This window comes from Erpetoichthys calabaricus, chromosome 5 (assembly GCF_900747795.2).
Source record: "Erpetoichthys calabaricus chromosome 5, fErpCal1.3, whole genome shotgun sequence".
NCBI lineage: Eukaryota > Metazoa > Chordata > Cladistia > Polypteriformes > Polypteridae > Erpetoichthys > Erpetoichthys calabaricus.
Window position 1 is genome coordinate 180,079,417 of NC_041398.2, and position 12,256 is coordinate 180,091,672.

Here is a 12,256-nt window from a genome sequence, read left to right on the forward strand (position 1 = left end):
CTGACATAGGGACTTCATGCAAAATGTATTTACATCCATTCCCAATGTGAATACTCATAAAATTATAATGGCTGGGGACTTTAATTGTGTTTTAAATCCAGACTTAGATTGTCTCCTGTCACAGGGATGATGACATCTAACACTGCAAAGACAATTACACAGTTTGTAACTGATAACAATTTATCAGACCCCTGGAGATTTCTAAACCCAAACTCAAGAGCATATTCCTTCTACTCACCAGTGCATCATACTTAAGCTTAACCCAGTTTATCTTTTTAAAATTTTGCCACATACTCAGAATCTGTCCTATTGAAGTTGTACCCGTTTTATTTTTTCAACATTCACTCAGCCAAAACACTGTGAAATGTATTTCATTATGGTCACTAGATCCTAATGGCTTTATTACTTCTGCTCCTTGAATACTACCTTGATTGCCACAAAACAATGCATCTAGACAGGCTGCTCCTTTCATTAATGATTTAATACACTGTGTTAAAAAACAATCACGAAATGTTGTTCTTATGCTCAGCTATATGTAAGGTTAGCTTAGGTAATATTGGGGTAATTAAAGCCTCCTTTGACTATAATTCTAAACCTTATTTTTGTAATATTATTGGAAGGATGCATGGGGAAACTATAGTCAACGTAGTTTTTAACATAAAGTATAAAACCTCAGTCTCTGATTCTTTTTAGTCAAATGTAAATATCCTCACTACGATTTGGCTCATCACCCACTTGATGCAGACATATATTTAATTTCTCTTTTATATTTTCTGTTAGAGTAAAGTGTGCCAAAGGTCCCTCAGCATATGCTGCACACAACCGTATTGAGGCTGCTAGTTCAGCAGCTTATATATTCATTCTAATATTAGTTTTATTTTATATACTAGGCATTTTTTGACATACTAGTTTAAACTATAAATACAGATTTGGTAAACCATTTGTCTCTGCCTGCGGTGGGTTGGCACCCTGCCCGGGATTGGTTCCTGCCTTGTGCCTTGTGTTGGCTGGGATTGGCTCCAGCAGACCCCCGTGACCCTGTGTTTGGATTCAGCGGGTTGGAAAATGGATGGATGGATTTGTCTCTGCTTTAATGCTTAATTCTTGTGAGAGAATAGAAGGAAGGATATGTGTATAACACACTTTGTTGACAGTGACTGCATTACCGCTCCACCAGGGCGTGCAAGTCTTACTGTGGTGGGTAACATTTAAGGCATTAGGCAGGCCCTGAACCTTTTACCTGCTTATCCCTTTTGTCAAAGCTCTCCTCTCCGACTAACTGTTGAAGTACTATACTGTAAAGGTTTATTTTGTAAAGTAATCTTTAGAGAACAGCACCATCTCCTGGTTGAATGTAAAACAGTATGACAATGTGACATTTTTTTTTCTGCAAGTAACAGTAGAAAAATGTATCTGCCTTATTGATGTGTCAGTACTCATAGAATGCATATTTGTTAACAAAATTTTGCCTCTCAATAATAGTAAATTATATTCACAGGTTCAGAGAGTGATGAGTGGATGCAGAAATGGCACACTAGCAAGAGGTCCGGCAATTTTTGGTTTGGGAATGCAAAGATCATTATGGTCTGGTACAGCCATTTTTGAAGCTTGCAATTTTTATGCCTAGTGTTAGGGCAGTGGTTATTCAGTTCAGCACTGAGAACCAACTCCAGGTGCTGGCATCCATCTCAACCAACACATAATTAATTGAGCAGAGTGCTATTTCCCAGTTTTGGATTTTTCAAGTTAGTTTGGAAATGACAAAACTGGGTTTTCTAAGTTCTTATTAGAGTTGTAGCAAGCATTTTTGCATGTTCCATGTGAATGATATAAAGTTTTTTATCTTGCTTTTTAAGAATTTATCATTATCATTTTCATTTCATTGACTCGAGTCTTCAGGGTATTTAAGCCATTATTTGCTAAGGGGCTCCCTAATGGGTTTTGAGCTTTACACCATAGAGTGTCCTGATGAGAGACAATCCAACTATGAAACAGGCACAGTATACAATCAGAGAATCGACAAACCCTAAGCACCAAAACTCAAAACATTAATCAAACTCCAAGCTTAACATCACTTTAGATTTAAACTAACTAACATGAAAAACAAAGTTTTTAGTTTTGAAATAAAAAATGTAGATGCCAGGATTAAACACAACATTGTCTTAAACGTCATCAACAGCAATATGACATGTGCATCTGAAATGACATTAAATGGTGGCAACCAAGATCCAAAAAGAAAGTCATGGTAGTGACATCACAAATGACAGTGACATCATAAAAATAATGCTAATAAAATCAACATGGTCATAATGAACATAAAAGAAAAGCTTAATTTAAAAAAATGTAATCTGCAGTGTCCAAAACCCAAATTATGTCATTGTTTTGGAAACAAAAGTGGCCTAACTCAAAGCTAATGTCATTTTGAAGCTTGGCTTCAAGTGACCCTAAGCTAATGTCATTTTGAAGCTTGGCTTCAAGTGACCCTAGGCGGTGTTTGAGAACTTATTCAAGCTAGATCTTAGTTGATTCAGGAGATTTGGGGTGAATGCTCAATGGTAGAGGGAAAAAGCAACATTTGTAGCAGGGTGTTGCATTCTGTTAACAACTGGGACCCCATATTAGGAAATTTTGTTTCTTTACATTTTTTCTGTTCATCTGTTATGGATATTTTTGAAAGCTTATTGCCTCTATTAGAATTTATATTAAAATGCTAAGATGAGGGCGGCACGGTGGCACAGTGGTAGCTCTGCTGCCTCACAGTAAAGAGACCTGGATTTGCTTCCCGGGTCCTCCCTGTGTGGAGTTTACATGTTCTCCCTGTGTCTGCATGGGTTTCCTCCGAGTGCTCCGGTGTCCTCCCACAGTCCAAAGATATGCAGGTTAGGTGGATTGGCGATTCTAAATTGTCCCTAGTGTGTACTTGGTGTGGGGGTGTGCCCTGTGGTGGGCTGGCACCCTGCCTGGGATTTGTTCCTGCCTTGTGACCTGTGCTGGCTGGGATTGGCTCCAGCAGACCCCTGTGACCCTGTGTTAGACCCCAGGTTGGACAATGACTGACTGACTGACTGATGCTAAGATGATTTTTGCATGCAATGCATGAGTGAGATAGTAAAACCATAAAAGCTTGATGCCAGAAGCAAAATGTCCCTAATCTGGGAATGAATGTAATGTTGCCCTTTAAATGGTAAGGTCCAGCTAGAGTGGAAGAAAGCTAAGCACTGTCGTCAAGCCTGTTATAGTGCAGCTCATAAACCCTATCTGGAAGGAATGGTAAAGTTTTGCTGTTTTAAGGCAGACATCAAGCATATTAGGAAATTTTGTTTCTTCACATTTTTTTTTCTGTTCATCTGTTATGGATATTTTGAAAGCTTATTGCTAAAGGATTATGACCACATATATGTTTGGTCTAAATAATTTAGTTTAAGAAAAATATCAGTATTTTTGTTCCCTAACTTTAAGTGTGTAACACTGCCATTGTGTAGCTTTAGTCGATTTTTTGGTAGGATAATTGGGTATGCTATATGCCACATGCTACATGTTATCTCACAAAGGCTTTACTATAAAACCCACTGTATTGTTCAAAGTCTTTGTCCGAAATTATGGATTGAAATCTTAGTCTTTTTCTTCTAGTGTCTGGTTTTCTGGTTAACATTTAACAAAAAAAAAATTACTGTATTTTTCTCACCATAAGACGCACTTTTTTTCCCCAAAAGAAGGCTGGAAATGTCTGTGCGTCTTATGGAGCGAATATTGCGTCACAGACCATGATGTGTATTATCTGACAAAAGTTGACATCTGGGGTAGAGGGCGACAAAACTCACTGTTACGTTACAGGCATTCCCTCTGTGCTTGGAGGAATGTTAGACTCATTGGCTCGGCATCTAATCCTTGCGTGTGCGTGAGTTGCAAAATGTAAACAAATGTAAACAATGGCAAGATGGCATCGACATCTCACGAGGGAGCGAAGCAAGTGCAGAAAACAAATGTTTTGCGCATTATCACTGAGTCGGACTTTTGTTGAGAGTGATCAGGAGATCGAACAAGAGAGTGAGGAACTGGCATCAACTGATCGGGACACCAGCCGATGCCGCCCCAGCTGAGCGCATTCGTGCACCTATGGCAAGGTTCGTGTGGGAGGAATACCTAGACATTGATCCGTGGGAGCCAAACTGGCTACCGGACTTCACAAGACAGTATGGCTTGCTGTTGGACTCAACAGATTACCAGCCGCTGGACTACTTCAGGCTGTTCTTTCCTGAAGCTGCCTTTCAGCTACTGTCAGACGAGACAAACAGGTATGCAGAGCAATTTTTTGAATCGAGGGCTGTGCTTGCACCGCATTCTCGTTTTTCAAACTGGAAACCCACAACAAAACACGAGGTGAAGGGCTTTGTGGCATTACAAATATAGATGGGACAAGACTGGCGATATAACTTCAGGAAGCATTGGTCCAAACGTGCTTTGTCCACTGGTGGCTTTGGACAGGTTGTGCCACGTGATTATAGGTGCGTGCTCCTGCAAAGTGATTGTGAACAACTGAGCTTCATAAATTCTGACACTAGCGATGAGGAGTTCTTGGGGTTTCCATAAAACTAGAAGAGTGCTTGAACCTTAAAGTCTCTCCTTATTTGTTAATGACAGTGATGATGTTTCTTAATACCGCTGTTGAATTTACATGGTTGAAATATTATTCTGCTATATTTTATTAAACATATTAGTACACCATTTGGTTCAGAATATTTTTCTTCTTGTTTTTCTCCTCTAAACCTAGGTGCATCTAATGGTCAGGTGCGTCTTATGGTGCAAAAAATACGGTAGTTCTTTATTTTGTTCACAGTTTTAGCATTTTGGCTTTGGTCACAATCATGTTAATGACTCCTGGCAGTTCTTGTTCAGATTACATTGATGGTTTAGCATTCTGGTTTATGATAATGGTTTTTCGAAATGTTTAGATGTTGATTCTCATTGCAGTTGGGAAGAGATGACTTTTTACCAGATTTTATACAAAACAAATTGTTATTAAAAGGTTTTAAGGAGCTATGAGGCTCTGAACGTATGATAAAAATGACTGAAATGACACAGTAATCTCTTATGTCTTCTCATTTAATAACAACAGCCTACATTTTAAATATTTTATACTGTTGGGTGGTTTATCTCTCCTCCTCATACATTTGTATTTCAGTACTGTATCAACATTGATTTGTTATGTCATTAAAAAGTCCTCTTTTTTTGAGCTGTCCAATGAGCTACAGCTGACCCATGTAGATTTAAAAGGAGTGTTTTCTTATGAGTTGTAGTTCCTAAGAAAACCTAACAAATTATCATTTTTTCTGTCCACTATGAAGGAAAGTACCTATATCTCAAGGGGATGTTTCATTTCAACAAATAATACTTCTCAGCTTTTAGAAGGTAAGTGTAATTTGTATGCCAATTTTCATGAAAATCTAAATTTATTCTGAAAATTTGTTGAATGACTGAAAACAAGGAAAGATAGGAGTCCATTAGAAATGGGGCCATTTAAGAATGACACAGAAGAGGTAGCAGATCACTCCCTATCTATCCCTTTCCTTTAATTAATATGTTTAAAAATGAAAGCACGTTTTGAGATTAAATACTTCTTAATATAGTGTAAAGGGGAAGTCTCTGTTTCCACCAGCTGGTGTTTCTGTGCTACTCTCCTAGTAACTAGGGATGCACCGATACCACTTTTTTGGAAAACGAGTACGAGTACGAGTACTTGCATTTCAGTACTCGCCGATACCGAGTATGTGCCGATACCGAGTACTTAATAAAAACATGATTTAAATTTACAGGTAACAGCTTTAGTCATATAACTTAACAAAAAAAAACAAGAAACTCTCGTCTATCCACTGGGAGGTTAGGCTAATTAGCGACATGGGGCTAACACTGCTTGTCCAAATATCCGTGGTGAAACTAAACGCAGAGGAGGCTTGCAGTAGGCTGTGGATATGTTTTTTCACGGAGTCGTGTAGTTTAGGCAGCTCCGTGTCAGTCATGTAGCGGCAGCTTGGGACATCATATCTGGGCTCCAGAACATGGAGGAGACGCAGGAATCCCACATTTTCTACCTCCGAGAGTGGCTGGTCACTCAATGCAATGTACTCGATAATTGCCTAGTGTTATTTTCACAGCACGTGGATTGTCTCTGGACATTTTCTGTCGTCTTGCAAGAGTTTGCTGCAGCGTGGGTTGTGTTGGTTTAGAAGCGTGGGTAAACTCTTTGTACTCGTTGTCGTGTTGGGATTTTGGGTGCTTGATTAAATTACTTGTGTTAAATGCGCTACCTTTTGAGCCTCCTCTGGACAATTTCGCTGAGCACAATTTGCAGTCCGCCTTTGTTTTGTCGTCTTCATTCACTTCGAAATAGTTCCACACGGCTGACATCTCTCGCCTCGCCTTCTCCCTGCTCTGAGCTGCAGCCGGGGCCTGGGGGCGGGCACTCGGCGCCTGTGATTAACCCCTTACATGCCGCTCAAACATAGACATTTCTCAGACCGTGGTATCGGTCCCCGGTATCGGGGGACTTTTAACGAGTACGAGTACTTTAGAAAATGTGGTATCGAGGCCGATACCAGATACCCATTTCAGTATCGGTGCATCCCTACTAGTAACAATAAACATTAACTTTTGACACATAAGAACACTACCATTTTTTGGGGATGGGGTGCAGATTTAAAATAGAAATGACAGGTAGAATAAAGAGTCTTCCACTTTACATTTAACATTCTTCTGCTTTTTGAGATCAAATAGAGTATAAGCTTGTTTTTCCTCTAAAATGCTGTGTCATAACATTTTTTCTAATTCAAAGAATTCCTTTACCATCATTAAGGATGGTTCAACAGGGTCACTTCATAGGAAACAAGCCAGAAATCTGAAGACATGTCTGCAAAAAGACAGCTAAGAAACTTACAACCTTAGCTGAGGCTTTAAATTTTAAAGTCAGTTTAAATGCAGCATGTCTAAAAAAGCCGCAAGAAGACAAAGAATACATGAAAATACAAGACTCTGATCATAGTTTTTCCACACTATAAGCAAGAAAATTAACTTTTAATAGCATTATTTTGCAACAAAATATAGTAAATCCATCTTCCTGATGTACTATGCAAGTTATAGTTTTCCTGACTAAACAGTAACAGAGAATAATTGGGTTTAATTAACCATTTATGCATCTGTCCATCCATCCATCCGTCATCCTTCTAAACCTGCTTATTCAGAGCAAAGTCACTGAAGATTATCCCAGAAAGCTTTGGGCGCAATACAGAAACAAACCATAGATGAGAAGCCAGCCAAGCAAGGGGTGAACGCACACGGGCCAATTTAGCATTGCCAATTCACCTAACATGCATGTCTATGGACTGTGGGAGGAAACCGGAGCACGTGGATAGGGGTTGGGGGACATGCAAACTCCACACAGATGGAACCCAGGATGTGAACCTCAGTCTACTTAGCCCCACCATGCTGGCCACTTTCATAAGTTATGTACACAGAAATTAGTTTTAATGAAGAAAACGATCAGTTTGGCATAAATACATCATTGGCAGAGAAAAAGTAAAGCAGGAAAAGTAGCAGTTTGAATGAGATAGTTTTCATTACGAAATATACAATACAATACAATACAGTTTATTTTTGTATAGCCCAAAATCACACAGGAAGTGCCGCAATGGGCTTTAACAGGCCCTGCCTCTTGACAGCCCCCCAGCCTTGACTCTCTAAGAAGACAAGGAAAAACTCCCACAAAAACCTAGTAGGGAATAATGGAAGAAACCTTGGGAAAGGCAGTTCAAAGAGAGACCCCTTTCCAGGTAGGTTGGGCGTGCAGTGGGTGTCAAAAGAAGGGGGTCAATACAATACAATACACAGAACAGAACAAATCCTCAATAAAAAATAAAAATTTAAATACAAAATATAGAAATATAAATACAAGGTATCATGCACTTTTTTTAGTCATAATGTCTTTTTTTCCTTTGTTCACTGCACATCAGTATGGTTTGCTGTTAGCAATAACTATGTTTATAAGGCATGTCTATAAACTATACTATAGATTTGGATGCTAATGATTATTTCATACAAAGAAACTTCATAAGAGCATGTTGGAGTAGTACAGTGAGGCGGTGATTAGCTCTGTTCCCCTTTGATTTAGCATTGATATACCTGAAAGAAAATCTGAATTTTTTGGAGAAGATCTTAGTAGGGGTTAGGATGGCATTATATTTCAGTTGGAATGGGCCTGGAGTCAAGTGGTGTTAGGTACTAATGGCGCTCTTTTCATTATACAAGGATTGCCATGGTTTTTTGGTCCTGTAATAGCAATATTATATACCAGTAACGGCGTACTGCACGGTAATGTGCAGTGAATATACTTGACTGAGAGTGTTCTAGTTATTCTCACGCGATCAGCGTCTCTTTATTGTCGCTGAATGGCGTTTTGTTCTGTCTCATTTTTGCCTTTGCAATTCTGGCACATTTGACCACTGATTACCGAAGTCAATTAGCCTCTTCCTCAGTCTCATTTGCTCTTGCGATTCTCTTTAGCTCAGGGTTGACCTGTCTTTGTTGTATGGGCTGTACTTTGCTCTCAGTTGCTCAAGCAATTCTCTTTTGCTCTGCGTTAGCCTGTCATAAATGCTGAGTGCACCCTACATAGTTTTCTTACTCTTTCTCTGTACATTTAGCATTTGTTTGCTCAGAGGTTGATATGCTTGCTGCTTCCTGAGCAGCTCTTCTTTTCTCCACCCTAGCGGCCCGCTTCTTCTCTTTTTGCATCGGCATCTTTTCGTGTTAAAACTGAATAAGTCAGTTTTTGTGTTACAATTACTTAGTACATTTTCTTTAATTTTAAGCCACTGCTGGGCTTTCTTGGCTAAAGAGCTGGTGTTGTGGAACCAGGTGAGGTTCTCTGCCAGGTGGACACCCAGGAATTTGGTGTTATTGATGACCTCCACAGTTGAGCCATCAATATTCAGTGGCAGATAGTCACTCTTTGTCTTCCTAAAGTCAACAATCATCTCCTTTGTTTTGTCTACATTCTACTGCTAAGGATGAAAAAACTAGCAACAGGAATAGAAATTGATCAGAAAAAAAGGCATGGTAATTTAAACAAGCCAAATTAAAAACCAGGAATTCAAAAAAAACTTTTATCACACCCTATATATGAACCAAAAATCAAAGACAAAAAGATGTGATAAAATACATGACAAATATACTGTACAACATTATACAACTGCATTTCAAATAAATAAAATAGGTATATATAATAAATTAAATCTTAATTCTGACCAGTCAAAAGCTTCAAGTGTTACTGGATAACACAAACAACATGCACAAATAAATTCTTTGGTCAATTGAAAATAAATAAAATAGGTTATACAAAATAAAAAGTCTCAGTTCTGACCAGTAAAACGCTTTCAAGTATTACAGAACACACTAAATGTGTTGATCAACTCCAAATAAATAAAATAAAATCTTAATTCTAAAATCTTAAATCTAAAGTTAAAATCCTAAAGCTTTCAAGTTTTACAGAACACAAAGTAAATTATTTGTTCAGTTCTAATCAAAATATAATCTCAAAAAAACTATCTCTATACTGTATTCTTTCCTTTGTCAGTCAGTCTCTCATTTTCCAACCCTTAAATATTTAGGAAACAAACCCGCAAAGTAATTGACAAAAAACATTCTGTGTATCCTCAGTAGAAAAAGCTTTTAAATGTAAACGAAGGAGAACATAAACAAAATTGACACGTTCATTCAATTGTGGTCAGCTTATGCTCCAAGGCCAAAAAAAAAAGAAAGCCACAAGAAATCCCCATTGGTGCAGAAAAGTCTAATGTTTGCATTGTGCACGCTTTAAAGGATGGCACTGCTACAGATGGTACAAAAGATTAGTGGTATTACCTGTGTTTGTGGGAACATACTTTTGACACGATTTGTAGTGCACACTACTCTACTTCTTGTCGGACTTTAAATCAACAAAATATCTCCACACTACCAAATCCTTCTTTTCAACAATGTCCTCGTCTTTCGAACCTTGGGCTGTGTCTTCTGTGTTTTCTTTGGTAACACTTATTTTTTTCGACTTTTCGTTAACATTTCCTGTACTCATTTTCTCTTTTACCTCGCTCCCACTCCTGACGTACAAACATTACCATTTGTGCTGCTGGCAGATGTTACTCCTACACTCAGTGCTGTGTGCATCAACCTAACCTGGCGTGTCTGTAACTCTACTCCAGCCGCAAAATTGGTTCGGCATGGCACTATTCTCATTATCATTGGATTTTGTGTTGTCTGTCAAAACAGGAATGGAATGAGTTCTATCGACATTGTATCGACTATGTCTTATATTTCTATTGAGGAAAAGCTATTTTGTGAGAATTATTTTTGTTGTTTTAGTGCCCAGCACTATGTGTCAGTCAGTCTTAATCATTATAATCATAGCCATTATGTCTTCAACATCTTGGAAATTGGGAATTTCTCCAGCTGCCACTCCCTACCACTCTAATATTTTTTAATTATTCCAATATTAAACAAGGTATGGGAGCCTATTCTCGCCACTCAAAAAAAATATTTTATTGAGTTATTTTGCAAAATATTTTGTCTGATATGGTCGATATCATTGTGCACATGCATGCTCTGAATGTCCTGTGATAGCTAGGGACAAACGGATTAAGGATATTGTGGAAGTTCAGCCCCCATACACAGACAGACAGACACCAGATGTCCAAAATCACACACATTTAATGGTTTTTCTCCTATATAGCACCACACAATGCTCAATTAGCCACACTCAGTCCCTTGCTTTCTCTCTCAAGTCTTTTGCCGCCTCTACTCCTCTCCTCGTAAGCTCTGTCCTCTTCCACCTGACTCTGGCTCAGCTGATTGAGTGAGGCGGCCTCTTTTGTACTGCCCCGGATGTGCTCTAGGTGCTTCCTGATGATCTTCTGATGGCACTTCCTGGTGTGACGGAAGTGCCACATGAGCACCCGGAAGCACTCCAGGTCTGCCTGGAATCTCTTGCCATGGACCCCAACAGGGATAAGCTTCTAAGCTCTGATCCAATGGCCCCCATGCAGACCAGGGAGGTATTGTCCCTCTCCCGGTCCTTTCAGGTTTCCTGGCTGGGCAAGATCCCCAGCTGTCCGCCACAATATGTATAGTGTGAAATCAAGAAATTAATATAAATCATAAGTATACATTTAAACCTGCATGTGCTGAGGAATAAATTTGATCTGCACAGTTTAGGGTTATAGAGAGTCAGTGATTATCGCAGCAGCATTGGCAAGAAGCAACCTGCTGTGGGCATAAACGTGGAGGAAGAGGTTAAGAATGCATTTAGCTGATTTGGTGTTTTTTGAAAGTCACTCCAAACCTTAGAAGAAACTATTGTTTTAAATTGGGAATGGGAATTTTTGGGAGTTTTTACTATTATTATTATTATTACTACTACTACTATTATTATTATACAGTATGGTTATGATTTTCATTTGCTTATGTCATTCACTCAAGCATTAGTTTTTTGTGTTTTTCATCAGTTGTATGTTCAAGATTCTTTTTTTTTTTGCCCTAGTCATAACAGACAATAAAGTTGTAACACTGAATCATATTGTACATTAACTTATTACAAACAGCAATGTCGTTTACAGGCAGCACATTTAGTGCAACAAACTGAATGTTTTAATTTGGGGGTTGTTTTATGTAGTGATTGAGGCAGAACCAAAAAAACAGCAGGTACTGTGGTTTGTTCCCATGGTTTGCGTGTGTGAGTACTGGCCCACTTCAAGCATTGGCCTTCTACCTGTAAATGTGCTATGGTGATGTTTTTGTTGATATAGATAAGACGACATGGGAGTTCGAAATGTAAACACTGAAGAGAAGAACTTTTTATGAAGTATTGAGGTTCAAAGCAAGACAGAAGAAAGGATTGTGCAGAAGAGAACAGTTTAAAAGAAATGATCTCAAGAACTACAGTATATGTACAGTTGGCCACCCCTTTTGGTCATGAGAAATGCATTAACTGAGTTGCTCTAGTATTCCAACTGAAGCATTCACTACCTGCTTTTGTTGGTCTCCCTCCCTTCCTGACAATCCAGCTCAAGCTTTCTTGCTAAACACATTGTATGTGAGCTTCGCCAAGTCTTCCTCCTTTCACATCACAGCTCACACCACATATCATCCCATCCAGTGGTTGAAGTAAAACCATACAGTATGTACTCTGTTGCTGGCAAAGTCTTGTTCCCCCTCA